Source organism: Callospermophilus lateralis, chromosome 7 (assembly GCF_048772815.1).
Source record: "Callospermophilus lateralis isolate mCalLat2 chromosome 7, mCalLat2.hap1, whole genome shotgun sequence".
Classification (NCBI taxonomy): domain Eukaryota; kingdom Metazoa; phylum Chordata; class Mammalia; order Rodentia; family Sciuridae; genus Callospermophilus; species Callospermophilus lateralis.
In genome coordinates, this window is record NC_135311.1 from 50374477 (window position 1) to 50396937 (window position 22461).

The following is a 22461-nucleotide window of genomic DNA, read 5'->3' on the forward strand; positions in this document are numbered from 1 at the left end:
GCAATCTTCTAAAATAAGCAGGGATTTTTGCTTCAGTCTAAGCCACGTTCACTCTAATCTCTTTCCTGTCTAGAGGATGTGTGGGATATATCCGCCAAGGGACTACTTGAACAAGTCACATTAGTACTTGAGAAAGGAATTCTCCTAAGAGGAGGCAAATAAGTCCAAGAAAAGTGTCTCAAGGTCAGAGGACTGAATACTTTAATAAAAAACTTTACTTTGTGATTTAATCACATTGCTATCTCTTCTGTATCTCTCAAAGTCAAAACCATATTCTGAGAAGCAGGTCAGCAATGAAGATGGAAAAAAAGATTTTCAGTTTAGTTAATATTTTTAGAGAGATAAGACACTCTATTATATTCACAGATTAAAATAAGATCCTAAAAATGTAAAGAAAAACTCTTAGAAATTAAAAAAATGGTAGAAATAAAAACAAATCAAAAGAAACTTCCAACAATCAAAAGGATATTTCCCAGAATATGGACATGAAGAAAAGAAAAGAGTCCTATGTTCCCCCACTTTGCAAACTCAGACAGAAATCGGAAACTTTATTAATGGCAGAAAATTGAATAGATGCTTTCTCTGATGGATGAAGGAGACTGAAAGTACAGAAAAGATGGAAAAAACATAAGATTTGCTCAGGATGTCAACTTCTGAGTAACCAGAGATTCAGAAAGGAAAAACATAGAAAATACATAGGAGAATGTTATAAAAAGCCATTCTAGAAAAAATTTCCTAATTAAATACTATAAATAGCCATACTGAAATGGACACTGAGTATGAAGGATAAGAATGAAATCTGAAAATCATCTATTATAAAATTTCATACCAAAGGTGACATCTACTTTTGGTCATGGCTGCTTAGCATTCATTAGAAACACCCTTTGGCTGAGCACAATTAGAAGATCCACACAAAACTAGATAACACGTAGGCAGGGATTTTTGAGGTTCTTGGTGTCCAGAGAAGTTGGCATTAGGGCTTTGGATGCACTTGTCCCTCTGCCCTGGGAACCCCTTTAATGGGAGGAGCGGAACAAGATGGCAGAGTGGCAGACCAGGCTCTGAGCAAAGTCCTCTGAAGGACAAGATCCAGAGGTCAGAAACCCATTAGCCAGAGACTGGTAGACATTTTATTTTCATTTTAAAAGTTGTTCATGTATGCCGTGTCTACTTTTCTGTATCTTTATAAAATAAACATTAATGATATAAAAAATATTGTGAAGAGCTGCTTTATAAAATTCTGAAAACTATGGGTAAGGCAAAAGTAGTGTTTTGGGGTCCAAGTAATGGACCAGAATGATTGTTGTATGGGGACTTGTCCCACTTTGTGTGAATACTATGGGGCTCTAGTCCGCTGCAGTAGTCACATGAGCATGGTAATTACAGCAAGCAGTGTCAGCAGCTCTGAAAGCTCAATAGCAGACCCAGTCCTTTGTGTAGTTATGGACCTACCTCCTCAACCTGACACCAAGCTGAACTGCAGCTGTGCAGGAGGAAAAGTAGACAGCCTTGAAATCTGAGACTTGTTCTTGTTTGCATGTGGAGAACAGGGCAAAAGGAAGCACAGAATATATTTATATTTAGTTTGGCTTTAACTCATAAACAAGATTGAAGAAACATACTGAGGGTTTTAAGTCATGGTTACATGTTCTGTGCATTACTAATTATATAATTTTGAACCAGAATTGAGTTCTGCACAGTGTTTCTTCAATCTTATCACACTTAACCAGTGTAGAGCTCTTCATTTTATAATTTTCTTGTATTACCTACTAAACTAATCTTGAAAATCGAAATTATCATTTCTTGCTATTTCCATATCTGAATCTTGTTGTTTCTGAATAAAGGAGTGATTCTTATTTTGTTTTTCAAATGGATTAACTGAGGTACAAAGGTTGTAATCTCTTTCTATTGGGTCTTCAACAAGGACTCAAATTAAATCTTTTAATGACAAACAGAAAAGAGTTTACATTATTTTAAGCTGTGTTTTTAAATTAAGCCTCTTCAATGAATTAAATTTAGAGGCAGTTATTAACAAATGTAGTAAATAAACAGAAATATTAGAAGAACACTTGAATGGGAAGTTTTAGAGGTGGAACAGATTCTGGTTCTCATGTATCTTACACAGACCAGAACTTATCTGTAAGAAGGTTTTCTCTGATCTGCAGTGAAATTAAGTAGAAAAAACTTTAAAAAATAATGAGTTTTTGATGACAATAAATTTGCTTAATTTCAAGTAATATTCTTAGTTTAAGATCACATACATACCTACATTTTTGATGTCTAAGATTTCTTTGTGTATATCAGATTATTGTAAATAAAATATAGTCTTATTTTGGCTCATAAAAATTGAATTTTGAAACACCAGATTTAGTTAGACATTTTAGAACTATGATTTCTTACTAGGTGAGTGGTAAAACTACTGTGAAGAATTTTTGACACTCTGGTTCAGGATAAACTGGCTTTTAAGGTTAAACTACCTCCATCATTTGCCATCTATACATGGACCACAATCTATTTTCATCATTTACACTTTTGGAAGAAACGATGTGATCATATAGAAGGAAAGATAAAAACAGAAGGAAAATATCAATCATCCATAATCCTCTTTGCATGGTAGTACCGTAATAAGAGACTTGTTTGATAACATAGGATTAAGTTCTTAACTATTAGAACTCAAATAGCCTCATAAGTAGCGTCTTAAAAGATAACCAACTTTTGCACTATAATCTAAAAAAACTCAAATGTTTATATCTCTTAAAAATTATAAGTAACAGACCTTATATCTGTATCATAGATTGAATATTTAATTATGGAAAGAAAATGTCTTTAGTCCTACCATTTTCACTGTTATTTAAAAATTTGTCCTGAAGGTGGCAACGTTGAATAATGTTCTGCATATTTTTCTAAGTAAAACTTTTACAGCCAGTTTTAATTAAAGTCTTATATCTTAAAAGAAACATCTTTTCCCCACCCCCTATTTTTTATAGTGTAGAAGAAAGTACTTTACTGATGTTTTATTTTTTCATCCAGTAACCTTGAATGTACATGTTGAAAGAAACCATTTACAACTTTGAAGAATGAAAGTTAACCTGGATAAGGTTCAGGGTAGGGTTCCTCAAATGTCCAAATGTAAGATTGGTTTTAAACACAACATATGTTTCCTGCCAAGCAAATTTACAGCAATAGATATGTTTAAACATAAGTGTAAATTATTGCTTATTTTTTTTGAAGTAGAAATTTATATTTTCTGTTATATTTGTTCAAATTCAACAGAATATTTTTAACATTTAAAGTAACTTATTAACAAAGGAATAAAATTATTTGATTAAATTTGCTTTAACAAAATATAACAAAAAGTCAAATAATTACGACAGCCAAAGGAAATGTTGCAATAAACAAGTACCATGTAAAATGTGCCAACAATGCAAATATATTTGATTATCACATCTGGATCTGTTTTATTATGTTTTCTGTTTTTCACTTGTTGGGTCTTAACCACTTAACAAATCAAACTACACTAACCTATATCCATCTAAATCTTCAAAGCCTTATTGTGAAAAAATAAAGGTAGAAAATAATGTGTCATAGAGGTTAATTGACTTGTATAAAATCTGTCAGTGGCAAAGCCACAAATGGAACACTGTACTTCTTTTTTTTTTAAAGAGAGAGAGATAATTTTTTAATATTTAATATTTATTTTTCAGTTTTCGGTGGAAAGGACATCTTTATTTTTTATTTTATGTGGTGCTGAGGATTGAACCCAGCACCCCGTGCATGCCAGGCGAGCGCATTACCACTTGAGCCACATCCCCAGCCCAGAACACTGTACTTCTTACTTCTAGACACTGTACTTCTTACTTATAGACTCTGGCTTGTTCTAGGGTATAAATTTCCTTGCTACTGCATCTGGAAGGGGCAATTTCTTCTTTTCCTTGGCCTCAAGCCAGCTGACAGATATTTGCTGTTAGACTCTGATAGACTGACAACTGCTTATAGTTATATTTCTATCATTATATTTATAGACCAGGCCACCTATTTACATGATTTCTGCAACCCTGCCTCATAGTTGCCTTCCTGTGATTTTATATTAGGAATTTATTATATACACTGTTTTGGCTTAGGCTGTATGCAGTAGTGATGCACACAATGAGGGCTTGAGTGTATTTTTGGTCTGAACTTACATGCACACTCCTTCCTATACTTTATTGCAATACAGGTTTGGAATATTGTCTTGAATTCTCTAATAAGGCTCTTCTGAATCAAACGGGAATTTTACAAGTTAATTATAGGAGCAGCAAGTAGAGAAGTGACACAGTCAGATGAAGACAATATGAGTGAGTCATTGGAATCAAGTTGAATTAGCTATGTGTGAGAAGAGACGGCGAAGTGCTCTAAGGCAGCAAGAGGAAGCTGGCATGTGGGGAGCTTGAGCGGGAGCTGGACAGGGCCTGAGGCAGCATGAAACAGATGGAGCTTTCTGGCAGGTGCAGTGAGAATGTACCCCAGGCACTATATTTGCAGATCTTAAAGATTCCACACATGCATACTCTATTAACAGGGAGGACACACTGCAACATCATAATTTGCCAATGTAGAATTGCCAGATGAAGAAATCAAATAGGTGGCTTGTTCTAGGGTATAAATTTCCTTGCTACTGCATCTGGAAGGGGCAATTTCTTCTTTTCCTTGGCCTCAAGCCAGCTGACAGATATTTGCTGTTATTCTTGCTTTATACAAGGGACTCTTCCACCTCTCAGAGGAAGCAGAAATTGCCCCAGACACAGAAACCACAGATGCTTCCAATCTTGGACATGCTTTTCTGATTTCAGTAAATAGAACTCTGGACCAATTATTTACATGAGGAAAGCCAGACTCTACTCCTGTACAGAGAGACCACTTAGAATAACTTAACCAAAGGCCTGTGTTTATCACATGCAGAGGGTTATTTGGTTCCCCCAGGAGTGGTCCTGTATTGTGTTCATGTTGAACACTAAAAGAGTACTTGAATAAGGTATGCTTCTTTAAATGGTACCTTTAAGAAAATTCTATGTAGGATTAATGTTGTATTTGGTAATAAAATAACTACAATGATTTTATTTTTAAGAGAAATGATCATATAATATTTAAATTTTAAATCTTTGTTCCATTATCTTAACAATTCTAAAAATGTTATTGAATCTCATTCTATTAACTTAACTTGAGCTTAAATAGACTATAAAAGGAACCTAGTGAATAAACAGGTTTGTAAACATATGTTCTCTAGTTATCTTTGGCCTTCTAGGTCCTTAGGGAATATTCAATTGTTTAGTGATCAAGAATGAATAAAAACTTCCAGAAGTGCTTTATATTTGACTATGGAGCAACCTGTACAGGATGTAGAAAGATAGATTATTGAAACACGCATGCAGAGACTCATAGAGAAACACACAGACACACATAGGAAGAATAGTGAACCACTTTCTTATGAAGTATGCCCTTGGGAAATCCATCATAATCCCCATCACTCTACATTGCAAATGTTTATACATTTGTCTACCCTTCTTGTTTTACTGTGAGTTCCATGAGTCTGGTGCTTCATTTTACTTTTTATAGCCTCAAAGCCTCCCTCACATAGTGCATGGCTTATCATAATAGGTATTGAGCAAACGTTTGTTGACTAATAGGTTGACTGAGTCAATCTTCATTGGAGAAGTTTGGCACATGAATTCATTATGACTCTAGAATTTATAAGGGGAGCTTTGGTTATGGTAATCTGTGTTACAGAGACAACTAAATTCAGGGACTCAAATGGAGAAGTTTCTTTCTCCATCATTTGGAGAAACTTCTCACCCTGGTGACTTATTACCAAGACTGGCTCTACATTGTCCTCAAGATTAACTCTGGTAACCCTAAAGTGGTATCCTTAAAGTTCTCCATCCATGAGTCAAATCTCAATGAACCTGCTGAGTCTACTACCTTAGTTTGTGTCCTGAACTAATTCTGATCCTGAAACCAACCTTGAGTCAAAATTACTGTTTACAGCAGGCAATATGTTCTCATTAATCTGGCCTGGGTCAAGTGCTTGCACCTGTGACCAACATTGAAGGAGCAGTGTCAGCCACATCTAAAATGGAATGTATTCTACACAAGAAATAAAATGGATGGAGGATGGGGGAGAAGAAAGAGAAAAGAAGGAGAAAAAAGAGGAATGGGAGGATTCCTACTCTGGTGAGCTGAAAATTATGCATTTGAAATTTCAAATCTGTTATCTAATTTAATTCATTCATTCATTCATTTAAAATATGTGCATGGCCTATGTATATAGGACCAAATACTGGAATAAGCACTGGAGATACAAGGGGAATAGGACAAAGAGTTTATATTTTCTAGCACTTGCCTCTGTAATTAATTTCTCTCATTCTAATCTTTTCTCTGATTAGTGGTTTCTTTGACTTTTCTGTTCTAAGTGGTAGGACTTAACTTTTAATAGACATTTAATACAAAAGAAATATTTTTCTTTCTCAGAATCCTGGTGAAGAGATTCATTGGCTTAGCATGATGTGTCATCTATGGACCTTTCACATGGCTCTGTGAGCAGGATAACATTGTACAAAATGATTAGCCTGTCATTAACTAGAATTTCCAGAAAACCAGAAGATCAGGTGAACAAAACAATGTACACCTTACGAAATAATCATATGTCTATTAGCAATGATTGTGATATACATATCCTTTGTTCCTAATGTACTTACAACCACCAAACTCTCAACTGATCTCTAATGAATGAGATCCCCTAAACTGGTATCTTGTATCCATTTTCCTTAATCAGACTTATTATCTGTTTGAGAAAAGAAAAATTGTTAAAATAGCACAACTCAGTGCATAAATAGAGCAGATGATTCACTTTACCATGTGATGGAACTGAGATACAGTTGCCCAAGCCTATATATTTTTAGGCGAAAACAGGCATTAGAAGCAAGAACTTTGCCTTATAGCACCAGTTATCTCTTTTTAATCAGAGATATAAACATGTAGCTTATAAGTGAATCTGGATTGCAAACATTGATTTTGTCCCAAATAGTATTGATCTGAAAATTGTTTACTTTTAAAAAAATATTATTATTTACTTGTATAGAGTAGATTTAGGTTCAGAACAAAATTGAGAGGAAAGTACAAGTTTCCCATACATTCCCTTGTCCTACACATGCATAAACACCCTCACCAGAGTGATGCCATTGTTATAATTGGTAATCCTATGGTGTATAATAAGGTTCACTCTCATGGTCATACATTCTATGGGTTTGCACAAATTGTATGAGGACTTGTATCTACCACCATAGAATCATAAAAGCGTTTTCACTACTCTGAAATAATTATTTCTGTTCTGCGTGTGCAGCCTTCTCTTCCCCTTAACCTTGGCAACCATTAATCTTCTTATGGTCTCCCTAGTTTTCCCTTTTCCTAATCTTCTTATGGTCTTCCTGGTTTTCCCTTTTCCTAATTGCCGAATCATATGGTCAGAGTATGGTTAGTTTTTTGAGAAGTTGCTCAATCTTCTACCAAAGCAGCTACAACATTTTGCATACCCACCAGAGACAAATGAAAGTCCCTGTGGCTCCATATGTTCTCTAGCATTTGGCTTTGCCATTATTTTTGGATTTTGAGTTCTCTAATACAGTTGTAATGGTCTTCCCTTGTCATTTTAATTTGTATTTCCATGATAACATAAGATGGAAATACCTTTTTTTCATATGCCTATTTTCCATTGGTATATCATCTTTCAGGAAGTAGTTAAGGTATTTTACACATTTTAAAAATGGAGCTGTTTATTTTCTTACTCTTGGGTTTAAAGAATTCTTTTTGTAAATTTCCAATAACATTTCTCTGTGAGATATGTCTTTTGCAAATAATTTCCCTTATCTGTGAACTATCTTTTAATTCATTTGATAGTATCTTTTCACAGTCAATTTCATTGTATTCTAAGAGCAAATATTATATGATTTTCATTCTTTTAAATTTGTGAGGATGTGGTTTTTGGTTCGTGTGTTCTATCTCAGTAAAGGTTTCATGAGTTTGAGAATAAAATGAATTCTACTAGTCATTTTGGCTGTACAATTGAGTTCTCCTTCCTTTTTTGTTTTGTTTTGTTTTGTCTGAGAAAATCTTTATTTCTTTTTCACTTTTAAAGGATAATACCACAGAGTAAAAAGTTCTGGGATTTTTGTTTGTTTGTACTTATTCATTTCTCTCAACAGTTTGGATAATTCACTCTATGCTCTCTCCTTGGGCAGTTTCTCTGGAGATTTTCTCAAGCTTTGAGATTCATTCCTGAGCTATGTTGATTCTACTAAGCCAATGAAAGGCATTCTTTATTTCTGTTATAGTGTTTTATATCCTCATAATTCCTTTTACTGCTTTTCCCCCCACTTTATAATTTTCATTTCTCTACTTACATAGCCTTTCTGCTATCACATGCTGTCTATCATTAGTGCCTTTAGCATATGTCATTGTTTTATATCTAGTAACAACATCTCTGCCACATTGTGCACATTTACTTTTGATGCTTTCCTTATCTCTTCACTTTGTGTATTTGTGTGTGTGTGTGTGTGTGTGTGTGTGTGTGTTTATGTTGCTGATATTTGTTTGTTGTTACTGTTTGGTATGTTTGCCTTGCAATTTTAGACACTATGCATTGGGTAGAAGGAAGTGCAGTATTATGGCTCCAGACTGAATTTCAGAAATGTTTCTCTGTTTTCCTTCCCTATTATAGGAGAGAATGGCTAGAGTAGGCTCCATTGAGGATTTTCTTTCTTTCTTGTCTATTGGGATCTGCTTTTACTCTAGCAGGGAGGGCTCTGAATGATCTGGGGTATTTTAAATAGTTCATTTCCCCTTTGTCTTACCAGAAGCATAGGATATTTTTTCTCAGATGTTTACTGTGACACCCTGGTTGAGTTTCTAAAGGTAAGATACACAAAAGTACCTTCCCTTAACATGAATAAATTGCCTTTTTTTTTTTTTTAACTCTTTCACTTGTCCACATTGAGCCTCCCGCAGTGTTTTCCTAACTTAATACTGGTTCCCTGGAGATTTCAGTTGATGAGTCTGTACACTGGTAAGATGATGCTCTGTATTTGCCCATCTGTCCTGGTAATGTGGGGGCAGTGATATTCCAGGTGACCTCACATCTCTTATGGATCTAAGAGGAGTTGAGTTTTCAGCTTATTTACCTTTTTTCTTGTTGTCAGAATAGAATTGTGACTTCCCAGCTTCCTATATAAAAGACTTACTTTTACACTTTAATTTCCAACCATTTACAAAAACAAAATATCAATGCAGTGGTGCCAGGACAAAAGTATCCTTCTTTGAGTGTTTGCAACAATTTAGAGTCTCTGTCCATCCTGCCCAGGACCCTATATCAGTGTATTAACCATCATCTGTGTACTCATCAGTTCAGAGTAGGGCTTGCAACAGTTCATGATTTCAGGTTAACTTGTAGCAACAGTGAACAAGATAAAGTAAAAGATTTCAAAAAATACTTTCAGTTAAATGGGACAGTTATTTTTTGAATATTATCAGCTTGTAGCAACACCCCAAAGAGCTGACCTTTGGGTCTCAAGGAAACCCTGTGCTCACAACATAAGACAGATGAGAGAAGATTCTCCTTTAAAGTTAATGGCAATGTAAATGCTACATCTCTTCACAGTCTGCAAAGAGCTTCAAAATTTAGTTCCCAAACTATTTTCTATTAAGTCATATGGTTCAATGACTCTACTAAATTAAATTTCTTCATTACTTGTTGGGACTAATTTTTAAAGTATTAATTCAATCAGCTAGATTTCATCTGCTTAGACTGCCTACTATAAATGTTAATCCTACTTCAATTGTTAATCCTATTATTTTATTCTTGTAACAATTGAGAACAGCAAAAATGACATAAATCCTTTACCACAATTTTTGATCAAGGTGCATAAGGCAAAAACTCAGGTTGGCTAGAAGTAGGACTGAAAAAAGATTACAAAGAACAGCAGGGCCAGTTTTAAGAACCTTTGCCACTCAAGTGATATTTCCAAAGATAAAGTTAATATTTCATGAAGTAATAACTAGAGAACAACAAACTTTTAAGAGACCATATTAAATCTGCCTGCACATTAAACAAAAATGTTGATTCTGATCTCAGTATTTCCTGACATTCTTTTACAAAACACATAGGATGATATTAGTCTATCATGGCTGTTATGACAAAGTACCACAAGCAATGTAGCTTAAGCAACAGGGATTTATTTTCTGACAGTTGTAGGGGCTCCATGTGGAAGGTGAAGGGATCACCAGGGTCAGGGGAAAGCATTTGTTCCAGGATGTGCACTTGGCTGGTGTTTGTCTATTTTCTTTCAGTGTCTTCACATGGTCTTCTTTGTATGATTCTGTGCCCTAATTTCTATAAGGATATCAGTCATACTGGATTTATGCTTACCCTGATCAATTCATTTTTATATGATCGCTTTTTTAAAAGACCCTGTCTCCAATAAGGTTACATCCTGAGGTATTGTGGGATACAATTCTAACCTACGAATTTTGGTCTGAGATCCAATTCAGCTCATAAAGTCACCTTTACTACTTTTGTTATATGTTACAACATGCAAAGACCTATGCTGAGAATAGGAAAATAGCTGAGAAGCTAGCCACATTGTGTCTTTCAGTACCTAAAGACAAATTTGGAGACAAATGCCTTAGAATCACAGTGTACATAATGAAATATGGTGCAGAATGTAAACTACTATGAATATCAGCCTGAAAATTCACAATTCTGATCAGTGACAAAATTTGTATTCAGCCTTATTGATAGAAATGTCTTTTGTTCATTATGCCTATATTACAGAAGAGAAGGAATTGAGATAGTTCTCCTGGGGATGTCAGTGGGTTAAAGAATGAGATGTAGATTCAAGAATATGTCTCAGATTATAGACAATTTTGTTTCAGGGACAAAATTGTTTAGGCAACCCCCTGTCCCCACCCCCCAAAGATTCAGAATCTAGCCAAATACCTCAAATCCTTTGAAGAATTTATTTGAAGATTTCATGATAACAAAGACAAGATATAGTAAAACCAAACATGCCAAAAAGCTTGAAAGAAAAAAAAAATCCCCTGCAGAAAAAAAGAAAAAAACAATATTGTTTACATTATTAAGCAAAATAGAATTAGATTCAAGGAGAGCACCAAAACTAGGGGCAAGCTTTACACAGACAAGAGAAGCAGCTCAGAAATTGATGCTTGTGTTATTTTAGAAAATGAAAATCTACATTTTAATGGAAATAACCAAGTAAACTCCAAATGCAATATTCTTTAGGTGGGTTGGGATGATCCCACTGCTTTCACTGAAAAAGTTCTGAAATTTCCTCTGAAGATATAAACTCTGAATTCATAGACTTGTCCAAGTGACAATATATCAAAACTGGGTAGGATATATGAATCTGTTTTTCTTCTGTTCCCCAAACTAATCCACTTAGCCAGTCTTTTCAGATTCATGAATTTGGACTGAATCTCACAAATTTTTTAAAAGAGGTATTTTTTTTGTTTTTAAAACTTTGTTTTAGTTATACATAACCATATAAATGTGTTTTGACATATATACACAGAAAACAAATTTCCATTCCTGAGGTTGTGTATGATGTAGAGGTACACTGGTCATATATTCATATATGAACATAGGAAAGGGATGATTCATTCCATTGTCTTAACCGCCCCCCCATTTTCTCCTGTTCAATCCTGTGAACCTCCACTCCTTGCTCCCATTGTGAGTCAGCATCTGCATGTCAGAGAGAACATTTGGCCTTGATTTTGGGGGATTGGCTTATTTTACTTAGCATAACAGCCTCCGGTTCCACCCATTTACCAGCAGATGCCATGATTTTATTCTTCTTTAAGGCTGAGTAGTATTCTATTGTGTATATATACCACATTTTCTTTATTCATTCATCTATTGAAGGGCATGTAGGTTGATTCTTTAGCTTAGCTATTGTGACTTGAACTGCTATAAACATTGATGTGGCTGCTTCACTATATTATATTGATTTTAAATCTTTTGGGTAAATGCTGAGGAGTGAGAAAACTGGGTCAAACTTGTTTCATTCCAAGTTTTCTAAGGAATTACCATACAGCTTTCCATAGTGGTTGCACCAATTTTCAGTCTAACCAGCGATGTATGAGTGAACATTTTCCCCACATCCTCACCAACATTTATTGTTATATGTATTCTGGATAATTGTTATTCTGACTTGAGTGAGATGAAATCTCAGTGTAGTTTTAATTTGCATTTCTCCAATTGCTAGAGATGTTGAACATTTTTTCATGTGTTTGTTGACCAATCATATTTCTTTTCTGAAGTATCTGTTCAGTTCCTTTGTTCATTTATTGATTGGGTTATTTGGTGTTAAGTTATTTGGTGTTAAGTTTTTTTTTTAATTAATTTTTATTGTAGGTTGTTCAAAACATTACATAGTTCTTGATATATTATATTTCACACTTTGATTCAAGTGGGATATGAACTCCCATTTTTACCCCATATACAGATTGCAGAATCACATCAGTTGCACAACCATTGATTTACATATTGCCATTCTGGTGTCTGTTGTATTCTGCTGCCTTTGGTGTTAAGTTTTAATATGGAAGTTAATACCCTATCTGAGATACAGGTGGAAAAGATTTTCTCTCATTCTGTAGGTTATTTAAACATTTTTTTATTGTTTTCTTTGCTGTGAAGAAGCATTTTAGTTTGGTATAATCCCATTTACTGATTCATGATTTTACTTGTTGTGCTTTAGGGGTCTTCTTAAGGAAATCAGTTGCTAAGCCAACATGTTAGAGATTTGAGCTGATTTTTTCCTCTAGTAAGCACTGGGTCTCTCATCTAATGCCTAGGTTCTTGATCTATTTTAAGTTGAGTTTTGTCCACAGTGAGAGATAGGGTACTAATTTAATTGTATTACATATGTAATTCCAGTTTTCCTAGCACCATTTATTGAAGGTGCTATCTTTCCTCCAATGTATATTTCTGGAAACTTTGTCTAGTATGAGAAAACTATATTTATGTGTGTTTGTTACTGTATCTTCTATTCTGTACCATTGGTCTTCATGTCTGTTTTGGTGCCAATACCATGCCGTTTTTGTTTCTGTAGCTCTGTAGTATGATTTAAGATCTGATATTGTGATACTTCCTGCTTCACTTTTCTTGCTGAAAATTGCTTTGTCTATTCTGGACCTCATATTTTTCCAAATTAATTTCATGACTGGTTTTTCTGTTTTCATGAAGAAAGCCATCAGAATCTTAATAGGAACTGCATTAAATTTGTATAGCGCTTTTGGTTGTATGTTTTTACTTGGTTTTGGTATGAGAGTGATATTAGCTTCATAGAATAAGTTTAGAAGGGTTCCCTTCTTTTCTAGTTCATTGCATAATTTGAGCAAGATTGGTCTTCGTTCTTCTTTGAAGGTAGATCTCAGCTGAGAATCTATCTGGTCCTGGATTTTTTTTTTTTATTTTGTTAGGCTTTTGATGGTATCTTCAATGTCAATGTTAGAAATTGATCTGTTTAAAATTCTCTTTCCCCTTGATTCAATTGGATAAGTCATATGTCTCTGGAAAATGGTTGATGTCTTCAAGATTTTCTATTTTATTAGAATATAAATTTTCATAATATGTTCTGATTATCATCTGTCTTTAGTGATGTCTGTTATGATATTTCCTATTTCATCATGGATTTTAGTAATTTGATTTCTTTCTCTTTCTCTTGTTTAGCTTGGTTAAAGGTTTATCAATTTTATTTATTTTTTCAAAGAATCAACTTTTTGTTTTGTTGCTTTTTAGGATTGTCCCATTTGTTTCAAATATTTTGATTTCAGTTCTTATTTTAATTATTTCCTGTCTTCTACTGCTTTTGGTGTTTTCTCCTTTTTCTAGGGCGTTGAAATATAATGTTAGATTATTTACTTGTTGACTTTCTATTCTTTTAATGAATGATCTCAATGCAATGAACTTTCCTTTTAGTACTGCCTTCATAGTGTCCTTTAGTTTTTCATATGTTGTATCACTATTCTCATTAACCTCTAAGTATTTTTTTAAATTTTATCTTTGATTTCTTCTGCTATCTATTTGTCATTCAATAGCATATTATTTAGTCTCCAGGTGTTAGAAAAGCTTCAATTTTTAATTTTATCTTTGATTTCTAACTTTATTGCATTATGATCTGATAGGACGCAAGGTGTTATCTCTATTATTTTTATATTTGTTAAGAGTTGCTCTGAGGTCTAAAATATGGTCTATTTTAGAGAATGATTCCTGTGCTGCTGAGGAGAAAGTGTATTCAGTCATTAATGGATGACATATTCCATATGTGTCTGTTAAGTCTAAATTATTAACTGTTATTTTTAGTTCTACAGATTCTTTATTTAGTTCTTGTTTGGAGAATCTACCCAGTTCTGACAGAGGTGTGTCAAAGCCATTCACCCTTGTGGTATTGTTCATTTGCTTTAATTTAGAAGAGTTTGTTTGATGGATATAGTTGCTCCATTTTTGAGGCATAGTATTTATGATTATTATGTTTTGTTGAGGTATAATTCCCTTAAGTAGTATGAGATGTCCTTCTTTGTCCCTTTTGATTAACTTTAGCTTGAAGTCCACTTTATCTATATGAGGATAGAAACCCCTACATGTTTAAAAATTCCATGTGAATGATATATTTTTCCTCATTTTTTAACCTTCAATCTGTGATGTCTTCACCTATGAGGTCTCTTGAAGACGGCACATTTTCTGATTATTTAATCTGATTTGCCAGTCTTTTGTTGTGTCTGTTGGGGTTTGATTGATGAGTTCAGGCTATTTGCATTCAATATTATTAGTGAGATATAATTTTTATTTCCTCTTATTTTGATTCATTTCTGATCTTTAATTTTAATTACTTTTTTTCACTGATTCACTGTTCTTCTAGTGTTAGTGCCTCTCTTTTCTGGTTTTCACTGTTTATTTCCATTTCTTCGTCATGAAATATCTTATTGAGCCAGGATTAGTGGTGTATGCCTATAATTCCAGTGTCTCAGGAGGTTGAGACAGAAAAATAGCCAGTGAGGCACTAAACAATTCAGTGAGACTGTCTTTAAATAAAGTAAAAAATAGGTCTGGGGATGTGGCTCAGTAGTTGAGTACCCCTGAGTTCAATCCCTGGTACCACCCCCCTCCAAAAAAAAAAATAAAAAAAGGAAAGAAAGAAATATCTTATTGAGTATGCTTTAGAGTTGTGAATTCTTTTAACTTTTGTTTATCATGGAAGATTTTCATTTCATCATCAATTCTGAAGATTAATTTGAGTGGCAACCCCCTTTTCCCCCCCACAGCTTGATATATATTATTCCAAGACTTCCTAGCTTTGTAGGTCTGCATTGAGAGAATCTGAGATTCAGATTGGTTTCCTTCTAAATGTTACCTGTTATTTTCCTCTGTCCATCTTTAAAATTCTGTCCTTTAAAATTCTGCGTGTTAGGCATTTTCTTTATAATGTGAGTTGGTGTTGGTTGTTATTATTTTGTACATTTGGGGTCCTGTAAGCCTCCTTGTTTTTCCATTTTCTTCTCTAGGTTTGGAAAATTTTCTGATATTATTTCGTTGAAAAGCTTGTATATTTCTTTGGTTTGTATCTCTAAGCCTTCATCTATCCCAATAAATATTAAATTTGGTCTTTTGCAGGCTATCCCACATTTCTTGTAAGTTCTGTTCATAGTTTCTTAATACCTTTTCTCCAAGATCAATTTTGTTTTCAAGATTATATATTTGTCTTTGTTGCCTGAAACTGTCCTCCAAGTGACCTGGTCTTTTGGTAATACTTTCAATTGATTTTTAAAGTTGGTTTATTCCTTCATTTACTGATTTTTGCTTCCCTCCCAGAATCTCTATTTCTTTACTGAAGTGATTTCACTTCCTGTATTTTCTGATTTCTCTCCTTACACTATTTTTAACCTTGCAGATCAGTTTAACTATGTACATTCTAAACTTCTTCTCTTACAGTTTTACACTGTGGTGTTGATATATTCTGTAACTGGAGTATCTTGTTTTATTTGGGGCAATTTGTTCCCTTGCTTTTCTATTTTTTTTTTTTTTTTTTTTGTGTGTGTGTGTGTCTAGTCATCTAAGAGTATGGATTTGAGGCAGTAGTGTTTCTTTCTTGTGGATTATTATGTCTCCAAAGGTTTCTAGTTCCTTACTGTTTAGGGAGAGATAGTAATAACAGCAACCAATGCATCTATTTACAGCATTAAACCAAATAATTCCTGCTATATGACATCTTCAATATTAGTCATAATGAACAGAAATGATACAATCAGTTATTATGTACAATAAAAATACCATGTTTGCAAAAAAGGTTTACAATTTCAAATGGTGGACTGGGAGAGAACAGAATTGTCATAGGTAGGATGTGATAATTATAAGGGAGGAAGAGATAAGATAGAAGTAAAAACTTAAAGGACAAATGCACGAGAGAACAATAAAGATTGGCTGTTAGTGGAAGAAAGGGGAGAAAGAGAATCTAGGGAAACAGTTCACAAAAAATTATATATAAAGTAAAAATTGAAAGAATAAAAAAATCTAAAATTTACTAGTCAAACATTCAAGTCCTCAAAAAACTGATCCATGAAAAATAACTGGCTTCAAAAATGCTATAAATGAGAAAAAAATATATGAGTAAGTATAAATATTCATATACTAGTAAGGTCACAAACAGAAAAAAGAAAGAAAAAGAAAAGAAGAAAATTCCTGATGAAAAATGAAAGAATTGTGTCTGTTGGGGTTCAAAAGATTCTCAGCTTCTTTTCTCGGCAGTTTTAAGTAGACTCATCTAGATCTTTGATGCTCTGGATTGCTGGAGTGAGAGTGGTAATCCCATAGGTGGAATTCCTATAGGCAGGGTTTAGGCTTAGGTGTGCCCCAGGCTCCTCACTGAGTGCTAATTGGTCTGAAGATTTTAAATCAGGGCACCTCTAGGGCTCAGTAATTGCCAGTTCACACTAGAAGACTGTACACCAGGGATCTCCCCTGGGTTCTACTCAGGTGATGGAGGAGCCAATTCTTGGTCCCCTGCATCACCAGCAGACCCCACATTGCCTCATCTTGGGTACAGTCTCCAAACTTGATCTCTCCCACTCTGCCCTTCTGATTCCTGGCCAGACACATTGCCCCCAGTTGGTCCTACAAGCAGCCAGATTGAAGAGGGAGAGGTAGAGCTGGGTGGGTTTGACCAATGACCAATTTTGTCCCCTGTGTTAACCTCTTTTCATGTTTGATTTTGTCCTGGTCACTTTAGCGTTCTCTATGTTATCCTGTGTGTGTTTACTGGGCCTATATATTCAGGCCAAAGTCAAGTTGGTCAAGAATTTGCTCCTTCAGCTGCTAGCTCCCTGGCCCTAGCTGCAAAAAGGTTCCTTCCTTTGTCCTCCACATGTTGCCTGGAGAGATGGCAGCTTTTTCCTGCACAAGTATATTGTGCATTATGCCTTTCAGTTTAGTTGAGCAATGTCTTTGATCTCTAAATGCTCTGTACCCAAACATGTCTCAGGCCTCCTAAAAATGTGGGTTCCTTTAATTCCCTTATCCCTCCACTTTGCTAGTAGAGAGACCACTCTGACTGGTGCTTCTGGCCTGGCTCTGTCAATGGATATACGGCTTGAAATTTCTTTCTTATTTTATTATATCCAGCCTCCTGAGACTCCAATCTGCTTTGAATGTCCAGTTTTAAATTCCAGGAAATTCCCCCACCTTTATTTGTTCACTCATCTTGCTAAGAAGCAGCTGTTTGCTTTCTTGGTTTCACACCACGGAGTAACCAAAAAAGTGACCTCCTCTATTCCACCATCTTGAAAACTCCAGAAGAGGTATATTTTATATATCTATGTAATATATAAATATTTCTCTACATCATATGTGCTATAAAATTCTATTTTTCTCCCAATAAAATACTATTTATTTATTAATACTTTATTTATCCAATAAAGTACTATTTTATTTGGAGTTATAACCATGTCAATAAACATAGATCTACTTGATCTTTTTTAATCTGTAGAAAGGACACTCTATTTACAAAATAATGTAATGCTGGGCACAGCTGTGGAGGCCTATAATCCCACTGACTTGGGAGAATAGCAAGTTTGAGGCCAGCTTCAGCAATTTAGCAAGGCCTTCAGCAACTTGTTGAAAAGGGCTGGGGATGGAGCTCAGTACTAAATCATCCCTGGGTTCAATCTTCAGTACACAAATCAAAAGAAAACCAAAACAAACAAAATCCCATATAATTTATTCAGACATTCTTATTGAAGACTAAAAAGTGTTTTTAATAATTTTATTTGTAGAAATCAAGAGAAGTAATTTGATTGCACTTTTAACAAATAATTTTGTTATTTGAGTATAAAGCATAGGTTTGTAACTAATGGGAGACTATTTTATTGATAAAATAGGTATAGGCCCATGAAAATTATATTTTATGTATATATACTTATTATATATATATTTTAGTTGTTGATGGACTTTTATTTTATTTGTTTATTTATACAGGTACTGAGAATCAAACCCAGTGCTTCACACATACCAGGCAAGTGCTCTACCACTGAGCCACAACATCAGCTGGATATAATTTCTTGAATGAAATGAAAAGAACAAGAAACGTATTTATTCACAAAGCTATATAAAGCAGGATTATCCAGGTGTGATGGAACCCACTTTTAATCTTAGCTACTTTGGAAGCTCAGGTAGGAGGATTGTAAATTCAAGGCCAACCTGGGCAACTAAAAAAAAAAAAAAAAATGTTGGCGATGTATGTAGCACAGCAGTAGAGCACTTCCTAACATTTGTTGCAAGACACTTGGTTCCAATCCCCTTTACAAAAGAAAAACAAAATGCAGATTCAGGATGATACTTAATAAAAGTAAGTAGATTAATTAATATGAATGTTTCAAATTGTAATTTGTTTTGTTATCTTGTGGGAACCATCTGGCAATGAGAATGAGTAAACATATCATATCAAAGTCTATCACCTGGTGGTATTATTTCCTCAAGTTTCTGGTTAATGTCAAGAGGGTATGATTTTACCTGTCATTTCAGTATTATCTCCTTCCTCTGATCAATTTAACCATTAGAATCTGGCATTATTGAATAGTCTAATTTCAGACAAACCCAGGAGACTGTGTTATTCATGAGAATTTTATATAATTGACACTCACAAAGTATAATACAAATAATGTCTATATAATTTGTGATGTGGTATCTCATGATATAATTTAAGGAAAGAGAATCCAATATAGTTCAAAGATGTTTTGTTCATGTCTAAAGAAAGGCAATTTTGGGGAGATGATGACACAAATACATCATACTCAAAGTTTTCAGAAATTATCCTAACAGACATCTGCTGATGATTTTAGCTATTAAGAGTAAAGAGTAAGGATTTTTTATCTAAGGATGAGAAGCTTCTCTTTTGTACTATTATACAAAAAATAAATTAAATTCTATTCTATTTGTCTGCATATTGGTGATTACAAGTAATTGTTGCAAAATTTCTGATTGTTTACTATGATTATACATGGATAAATTGGGTAATTTCAATTTTTTCTATGATATCTCTTGGCAAAGTCACATCTATGCCTTATCTAAGAGCAAATCTGCAGATGGCTTTTTAAAAATGAAATTGACAGGTTATAATTTTAATACGGTTGATTAAAAATTTTAGATACTTATAAAATGTTTTCCTAAAAGCCTTTAACAAATTATATTTTATGATTAATCAAAGATTATTTATTACCCATATATTTAAAAATATTACCAATAATTAATTTGAAAATTTTACTTTGCAAATGTTATATGCTATTGCTATGTTAATTTTGACTTTTTATTGTTATGTTAATTTTGATTTTCTTGAATAGTTTAAAATTGAGTCTTTTCTCATGATTGCTGACATTTGTGCATGTTTTTCTTTTGTAAGTTTCCTTTTATCTGCTTTTCTTTTTAAAAGAGTTGGCTAGCCTTTTTCTCTTTGACCTTTGACTTATGGGATGTTAGATCTATCAAATTTGAGAATGCCTTCCCTCTCCAGAACACATCTTTTTTTTCTAAACTTTTTTAAATGACAATGAAATGGTAATTAAAATATTTAATGAGACTGGGGTTGTTCAGTTTGTCTTCATTCTGTTTTAATTATAATGCTAAGAGCAGTCAAATATCACTTACATTTTATTACCTCTTCTTCAGTCTAAATATCCTCTGGTACCCTGAAAAGTGGAGGTTAATGTCACTTGGCAAACAGTGTGGTCCAGAGGAAGTAATATGTATTTATTGTTTTGTTTTTGTTAAAGGTGAAAGGACAGCCGATGGTGACCTTTCATTTTTGCCTCTTTTGGTCCCTGTGTGCTTGGTCCCTAATATTTTACAGAAGTACAACAAGGAATAATCATCGTTTCTTACCAACAAAGGTTCCACCAGGGGCTCTGCAGACCATTTAAGTTTTCTGCTCTTGGTTATAAATACCTTTTCCTGGAAAAAAGCATGAATTTAGTCTGGAATAATTATAGTATGAGCACATACTCACATGCCACTAATCATTTCAACTTCCCAGGAGAAGGGAGACTTGAGTGTTTTTTTGGTTCTCAAATGCCAGGTAGGAGTTTTTCCTGAGCCTTTCATTCCATTGCTTTTTGCCAACTAGGCTAGTAATTTTTTTTTTTCTCATTATATGATTTGCAGGGGTTTTTTCTTACTAGCTTTAACTCTGTTTTTCTTCTAACTATAAATTTTTACTTTTATGCATCCATACACACACCATTTAAATAACATCCTTTGCCTCATTAATAACAGACCAGATTGATTCTCCATCCTAGCCTTAACCTTTTAATTAGAATTCATCAATTTGTTTTGGAACTACAGCTCCATCAAACTGTGTTTCTCCTTAAAAGAAATTCATCAAAAGAAATTCTGAACATGTGACTATATTAGGAATATAACTTATGCTCAAGTTGGTTTTGTCCCTGATTATATAAATGCAAAGGGATTCCTTATATTGAGAATAATTATATATTTTCTTAAAAAAACTCTTTTGTCTTGAGTAAGTTATATAATGCTACTTAATTATTCTTAACTAATTATTAAAAGTACTTGCTCCAGTGCTTTCCTTCTCACACTAAACCTCAAAATTTTTATGGTGGTGTGAGATGATAAACAATTCAGGATTTTATAATAAAGTAAATTTGTTGTACTACACATCATTGTTTACTGAGCATTTATTATGTGAGAATCACTCTGCTAAATGCTCTCATGCATTAAATTTCTAAATCTTTGCAGAAATCCCCTGAGGTATATTATATTTTTCTCTTACAGATGAAGAAACTAAGATTCAGGGAAGTAAAACTACTTTCCAGGGTCTCACAGGTAATAAAGTGTGGATCAAATCTGGTTTGATTTCAAATCTGGTACTCTAAACCACTGTGTTGTCTGCCTCCCTTGCCTACTAGAACTATCAGGAAAGTCTGTTTTCCACAGAGATAGAGACCTCTTAGATTTGAGAGGTCTAAATTTTTCTCTTTCCAGTTAAAGACATTTCATTTTGTAGTTGATGTTAAACTAGCCTCTTTCCCTAGGAAGAAGTAATATTTGTACTCTGATAATCTATTTACATAACTTTTGTTAGGACATTTTTATCCATATATAAATTTAAAAAACAAATTACTTTTTCTATGTATGTGGTGCTGAGGATTGAACCTTGGGCTTTGAGGCAGGAGTTTAGGGATGTCAAGGTGGTGAAGGCAGGATCCAAGAAAAATCTTGACCAGGAAATGAGACAGGAAGACGAGTCAACATGTCCCTGTTTATGAGAAGTCCCATTACCATAACAAATCCTGCCAATGAGGGCTTATTGCCCATGGCAACTCCTGCCACAGATTATGTATTCTAATTAGGTGAAAATAAAGAAACCAATGGGAACAAATGGACCAGTACCTTAAATCTGGTCTGTATGGGAAGGGACTAGGCACAGCTCAGCATGTAAGACATTCAGACTTTGGAGCCCTGAGCCATTTCTCTCACTCAGCCTACTCAACACTATTTTATGAAGTATTACTTACCCTTTACATTTCAATAAATCTACACTGTCTGTATAACCTGCTCAATTCTTTCTTCAGGACTCCAAGAACTTGGACCTCAGCTGGACACTGCACCGGAATCAGTTTTGCAGGAGCTACACAAGCTCAAAACAAAATTAGGTTTAAAAATGTCAGTGTTTTCTTTTATGATATAAAACAACTGATGCTAATTATATTATTTTGAATCTAAGACACTTATCATATATAAGTATATATAAAACTATAGAAGTGTACATAGATGTCAAATATGCATGTTGATTATATTAACAAAAGTCTAATGACTTACTGTGTATACTGTATTTCAACAATTCTAAAATGAAA